The following is a 7,539-nucleotide window of genomic DNA, read 5'->3' as shown; positions in this document are numbered from 1 at the left end:
GAAGTTACAGTACCCTAAAGTTACGAAAAATCTATTTGATTATCTAACCTAATCCACAAATAAATAAAACTATGACAAATGTCATGCTCCTAACATATTCTGGTGAAGACTAAGTCTTATATTTCCCTTATTTTATCATTGAAATAATAATTCTTTAATAACCATGCATATGACAAGTGTCATAATCCTATTGGCTTCATCTAAACCTTAGGTTATAATAAATATCATATTAATAACCAGTCATATTAATCAAACCTTATGTTATAATTAATATTCTTAAACTATAGGTTAAACTTATAAAATCCCTAACTATTGCTAGGAGTTTCCAACTAAGTACCGGCTTGAACCAAAATCCACAGTAATAAACATACTATAACTACTACTAGCTATTACTATTACTACTACTATCTAACTAGCTAAGTAAAGTTCTTGGACTCTACAGGTACGCCTCGTACTATCTGTGATGATAGAACTACTTTGCCCGAAGGCAACTCGGTTACAAACCTAGTTCTAAATCTTTCACAAGGTTTGTCTAGTTTTTCTATCATTCCTAACGAGATATACGAATGAGTGGCTCCCGAATCAAATAATACAGAGCATATGTTATTGAGGATAGAAACCTGACCTGTGACCACCTTATTGCTAGCATAAGCCTTTCCTTGGGTTAAGGCAAAAACCCTAGCAGGAACCATCTTGTCGTCCTTCTTTCCTTCTGGCTTGCGCTAAGGACAATCTCTTTTTTGGTGTCCTTCCTGACCACAGTTAAAACATTCCTTGGTGTTTGCGCGGCATTCTCCAGGATGTTTCTTCTGGCACTTAGCACATGGCGGGTATTCCACGTAACCCGGCCTATTTCCCCCATTATTTGTCTATGCCCTCTTATCGCCGTCAGATTGCTTGTTGTCAGGATGCCTTCTTTTCTGACCGTTACTGTTGTTGCCAGAGTGATTGTTGCTATTATAGTTGTTGTTCTGACTGGTCTGAGGTTGACTTTGCTATCTAGGTTTAGGCTTACTAGCTTCTTCTTTACTTACATTAGCCTGCAGCCTCTCTACTTCTATTGTCGTCTCAAGAATGTCGGCATACGTAGTATTCCCCGGGTTTGCTAGCTTAACCCCCATCTCGATCTTCGGTCGAAGTCCTCTAACAAACTTGTTCACCCTCAGAAAATCAGTTGGAACCATCTCATATGCGAATTTAGCTAAGTGATGAGTCTGTTTTTAGCATAGTTTTAACATGTGTTTAGGATAAGTTCGTGTCATTTTGGTGGAGTGTGTTGCGGTATTATGCTTGTTTTGGTATGTTTTCAGGAAATAGGAGAAGAAATCGTGAAGTTTGGGAAATGACGGAAAAAGTAGCAGAAATTGGGAAATTTGTGCTAAAAATAGGACAAGAAGAAAATTGAAGACTCATTTGTGGAGATAATTGGTAAATTTGGAGTTTGGAATCAAGATTTTAGAAGAATTAGAAGGGCCGCGGCGCTTGAATGGAGAGCTGCAGCGCAAGGGCGAAACAGAGGAAGCAATTTCTGGGATTTTTGAAGGGTCGCGGCGCCTGAGGGACGCGCCGCGGCGCTTGCCAAAGTCAGAGAGGGGCGCGCTGGGCATAGATGCGCGCCGCGGCGCCTGGATGCAAGGGCCACGGCGCGTGTGGCTGAGCGTGATTTTTTCTCAGATTGTAAAAATTGTTATTTTTTTTAGGGTTTTGATTTAAATTCGTTTTTAGAGGGAATTAGAGAGGTTGTTGATAATTAGAGAGGAGAAAAGTCATTGGAGGCAGAAGAAAAACATTGAAGACCTAAAGTTTGAATTCTTATTCTCTTCTGTAATTTCTCTACTGATGTTTATGTTCATATTTAATTTGATTGATTTCGTTATGTCTGCTTTGAACTAATCTTGTTATTAGGGTTTTAGTGGATTCTTCTTGAAACTTTTGATATCTTAATGAGATTTTCCTGAATTTCTTTCTTCTGCTGTGGATTATTTACATGTTCATATGATTTTAACCTAAACTCTGAAAAGAAAAGGGTAATTATGCTATAGATAAATAATCACAATTTCATATTAGACGAAAGTACTTTTATGAATTGTGTAGTTTAGGGATTATGTGCTTAAAGCCTGCAATATATTGATTTACCACAGAGATGTAGGAAATAGTATATTGTAGAGAATTATAGATCCTAACAAGACTATAATATATAATTGTAATCTGCTACCACAATAGAATTAAGAAATCTTGAGAATTGATTAGAAATCATAAGTGGAAAGTTGATGAAACGAAAGCCCTAACGTTTGCATCTATTGAATTAAATCAACTTTTGTTACTGCATTTATTTAAGTGTTTAGTAGTTTCATAATTTTTAGTAGTAATTATTTTAATTGTCAATCTGAAATTATTAATCAAATCAATTAGAATTAGAGATTAATTATTGGTAATTAATATCAGTCTTCGTGGGATCGACACTTGACTTATCATATATTACTTGATTAGACCGCGTATACTTGTGTGTCACATTTTTGGCTATCACTAAGCGGTCGAGCTGACGAGCATACTCTGCCACTGATAAATTTCCTTGCTTCAAGTTGGCGAACTCCTCAACTCTTGAAGCGAGTACAGCCGAATTGTAATACTTCTTGTGGAACAGCTCCACGAATCAAGTCCATGTCATGGTGGAAACATCATGCGATTGGTGGACCAAGTCCCACCATATCCTGGCATCCTTCTTGAGTAACGACGAGACGTAGGATATACGGTCCGCATTACTGAGATTCATGTGCGTCAGAATTGGCTCCACATTCCTTAGCCACTCTTCTGCCTCAAAGGGGTCTGTAGTCCCTTCGAAGGTTGGAGCGTGCTGCTTGCGGAACCTCTCATACACTGGCTCCAGTGCTGTACCGGATACGGTGCATAATTCGCCACTGGCCATCCCCCATATGGTCCAACTTATTGGGGTGCTGAGGCCATTTGCTGTGGCTGTGGCTGCAGCTGCGGCTGAGGCGGAGGCTGAGTCTGAGTCTGAGGCTGAGCCTGTTGTCGTTGTTTCTGCAAAAGTTCCTCGACTTGTTGTCGCAGTCTGGCGATCTCCGCAGTGTTGTCAGCTAGTGGTGCCGGCGCGTTGCGGCTAGCAGTAGCACGCACTCCCCTTCTGCAAACTGGAGGGGCTTTATTTCTCGCTGGAACAGCGTTGGAGGCGTTTCCGTTGGTGCGTGCAGATCTTCGAAGCGATATCGTAGCAGAGTTCTAATAGTTGAAAGAAACATGTTAGAACTTTACCTAATAGGCTCTAAGGCAAAACTTATTCTAAAACAAACATATCTCAAACCTATTGATTATGACTTCTTATGAAAATTTTATAAGTCTTCTTTATTTATTAGAGTGGGTTTCTATACTTAGAAAAACAAGCCATCTTTATTTTCTAAGTCTGTTTCTAATTATCCTATATGAATTAATTCTCAGGCTTGAAACTCATCTTTGTTCCAAAGTTAACTATATTGAGGGAGGGCTAGGATCAGTAAAATCATTCCCACTACTATGGCCCCCTAACTCTCAATATAGAAACTTGGTTCATTGATTTGTATCCACCCTCACCGAACTTAGTCATTATTTATTTTATTTATTATTTATTATGATTGCGAAAATAAAATCAAACTCATACATGATAACAAAATAACATGATATTAATTTGGAAAATAGTTTTTCACTTATTACAACCATAAAACAAAGAAATAAATAAAACAAACAACGAAAAACTAACTATTCTAAAAATTAGGATCTTCTACATCCGATCCTTCATCTAGCATATCATCATCTAGTTCTTCATAATCTTCATTATCATGTGCCTCAAAATGTCTCTAGGAAGGTTTGTAAAAATCCTATGTTTTTGCTCATTTGTAAACTGAAATTCTGATTTTGCAATGAACCTAACTAAGAGAAAATAATATCGCATTGTCGCTGGCAGTTCATCTTCATCATCAATTGTTTCCCATATTTCCTCTAAGGCTGCTATTACAGGATGAAAATCTTTAAACAGTCTAATTACTAATACATATTGTTCCGTTGCTCTCATCATAATTTGCTTAGATTCTTGAAGGTGACCTATTTCTTTGTGGAACAAAAGCAGTCTTCGAGTGATTCTCTCTAGTGCTCCTATGGTGTTTCTTGGTTCCCTTATTCTTTTTAAAGCCTTAATGGCTCAGATATCCTCATTGGTTAATGCTCCGTTCATACTTAACTGAAAACATAAATACTAAAAATCGTTAGCTATACCCATAAGCAAAATAACTATAATTTAAATACTTACTTGGCGGTCAGATTCGGAGCTTTGAGTGTGCATATCGAGTAGAACTTCATGCGAAGGAACCGTTGCTCTGATACCAACTGTAATGACCCAACTACTCTAGACTTTGGACCATTAACGAAAACTATCCATAGACACTAATCCTTAATAAAACTTACAAGTGAAATGATCATAACTTTATTAAAAACTTGTAAAAAAAACAAATGTTAAACTTACATAAAATTTAAAGTAGGATATGGGATCCCATTGTTTTAAAATCAAAACATAACATAATTGTAATTAAAAGGGATTACATAATAAAGTGCGGAAAAATACACATAAAACCATAAGTAAAGAAACTTCATCCTCGAATCGAACTCTCGACCCTTCGATTCCATTCCGCCTCAATACACATGCCCAAACTACCAAGAACCTTTCCCGCCATCAAAGCTATTTTCCTGCACATATAAACATAAAAGGAGTGAGCCTAATGCCCAGCAAGGAAAATCTAACACATAAACCATATACATAAATTTCATAATATAACATAAAACACATCATAACACATATGTCACATACATACTATAATGGTCATTATTACTTGGGGTCCCATAAACTAAACAAGTCATATGCCCATTAGATTAGTGGGGCTTGCTAGCTAAGCAAGTCATATGCCCATAATTTATTGGGGCTTGTTAGTTGTACGGGTCATATGCCCAAATCTACAATTATACATATTATAGCATATTACATAACACATAATCATAAGATAACATCTATCATAACATATAAATCATATAACACATAAATCCTATCCTATTTTCCTTACCAAAAATATCGGGATATGAGAACAGTTTTGGGACTTTGGAACACTCCTAAAAACCATAAATGGGAGGGTGAGTATACTAAAGAGAATGAGATGAAAAGAATGGAAGAACTATACCATTAAGAATATACTTACCAAAAACCTTATGTTCAAGATCTTAGATTTCCTATCCAAGAATAAAGAATAAAGTTAGGGTGCTGAATAGAAAACTACAAGAACTTAAAGAGAAATAATACCAAATGAGCTAGAGTTTGGAATACCTTGAATGCTTCTATGACCAATCTAAACCTTGAACCGAAATGTGCTATAAACCTTACTTCCCAAGTGTTTGGTAAGCTTATAATGATCAAGCTTATAATCCCCAGCCCAAGTGTTTACACTCTGACAATAACCTAGCAACTTGCAGCCTCTGAACTTAGTTTGATGAATGAATAAATGGCTGGGTATTAGGTCCTATTTATAGATTTTATGAATGAAAAGATCTTCATTTAACTTGAATAAAAATAATGGCTTTTTAAGTGAAAAATATTTGAATTATCGTTCAGCAGAGGCTGAAGACTCGTTCAGAAAGATACTGGACTTATCAAGAGGTTAAAGATTTGAATTGAGAACATTTTCAAAAACTTTCAAAATGCACTGAAGGAGGCGATATATCGCCTGGGCCAGCATGCCCGAAGCAATCGTGCGAAGCTTCTTGTTTTTTGTATCCCCGTACTGTGATATATCGCCCCATATAGCTGCGATATATCAGCATACGCTGAATATTTAAACACGAAATTACACAATTTTAGCTTAATTTGAATTGAGTAAACAGCCTTGACTAAGTCCCCTAACGTTTTCAAAGCTGCTGATAGACCCTAGGATATTCAAATATTACTCTTAATAAACTTATTCCTAAAAAAAATACTTAATTATCATTAAACATACACATGACAAGTGTTACTTTCTTATTGGGTCTATCTAAACCTTATAATATAATATTTATCACCACCAATATCAGTCATATTAATCAGACCTTAGGTTAAAATTAATATTCTTAAACTATAGGTTAAACTTAGAAAATCTACAAGTGTTACTATGAGTGTCCAAATAAATCCCGGTCTGAACCAAAGTCCACAGTCATGAAAATACTACTACTATTACTATTATACTACTTTCTAACTAGTTAAGTAAAGTTCTTGGACTCTACAGGTACGCGCTAAGGCTCAGACGGGATCGTGCTTGAGGATCAATTGGACGAGCCAGGGAAATCTAAAGGTAAGAAAGCTGCACCTGATTATGTGGATAGGTTGGGACTAAGTGTTCCCTATATTTGTATGCATTGTTATGTGAACGTGATTAACCATGTGAACATGATGGGACTAAGAGCTCCCTATATTTGTATATCATGTCATGAGGTGGTATTATGTCATGGGTCATGCGATAACTGAGCTAAGGGTGTCGGAATCAATATTTGCACACAGGGCGCGGCTCGGCCACTGGTAGCTGAGGCAGCTTATTTATCACTGAACTCGGTTAAGCTGGCCGGAATCAGTGAGTATTACACTGGGGGCAGCCTAAGTGAGCCAAAGACAGTGGGTTAAATAGAGGGTGTGGCCTAAGGGCGCCGACCCTGAGTATTACTTGATGGATGTGATAAATTGTTGATTATGAGCATGAGTATTGTGTTATGGATATAATTTGTTGACTGTCTGGATGACAAATTGTTAATCTGTTTAGTGTTATCACTGATTGGGTAAATGTTATGAAATGCCGAATTCTTGGTTGTGCATTGTGGATTATTTGATTAATAATGTTGATCTTGCTATGATATCATGCTTTCTTGCTGGGCCTCGGCTCACGGGTGCTACGTGGTGCAGGTAAAGGCAAGGGTAGGCTGAGTCAACCATGAGTTGGAGAGCTCTGGGGGCGAGGTGTACATTGTCAGCTGCTCGGCCGCCACGATCGGGGAATTGTACGGGGACGGAAACCTAAAATGTATATTTTGCCATTAGAGTGGCTTGAATTATTTGTAACTCTTGGAATTTGCTGTAACTAAGTCATCTAAACCTTGTTTTGAGTTTCCATGTATTAAACTGTCATTTTTAATGGAAATAGCCTATTTGTGACCAAAATCTTTTATTCCTAATCCGTTGATGACGTTGGATTCACATTTTGCTTAAATGACTTGATTAGCAAGTCTTGCACTATTTTAAACACACAGTGTAACGGTCTTGGTTATCCAGGGCGGTACAACATCTCACCAATAACTTTGTCGAGTCATTCAATGATTGTATAGAGGACCATCGATACAAGGCCCCAATTGAGTTGCAAGAGGGTATAAGAATGCAACAAACAGCCATGATGGATGCAAGGAAAGCAACAGTAGACAGATGGGAGCACAAGCTCACTTCAAAAGTCCATGTGAAGGTGCAAGAACTCCAGAAAAGTCCATGTG

The sequence above is a fragment of the Humulus lupulus genome, chromosome 6 (genome assembly GCF_963169125.1).
Source record: "Humulus lupulus chromosome 6, drHumLupu1.1, whole genome shotgun sequence".
Classification (NCBI taxonomy): Eukaryota; Viridiplantae; Streptophyta; class Magnoliopsida; order Rosales; family Cannabaceae; genus Humulus; species Humulus lupulus.
The sequence above is the reverse complement of the archived record's forward strand: the minus strand, read 5'-3'. Positions refer to the sequence as shown.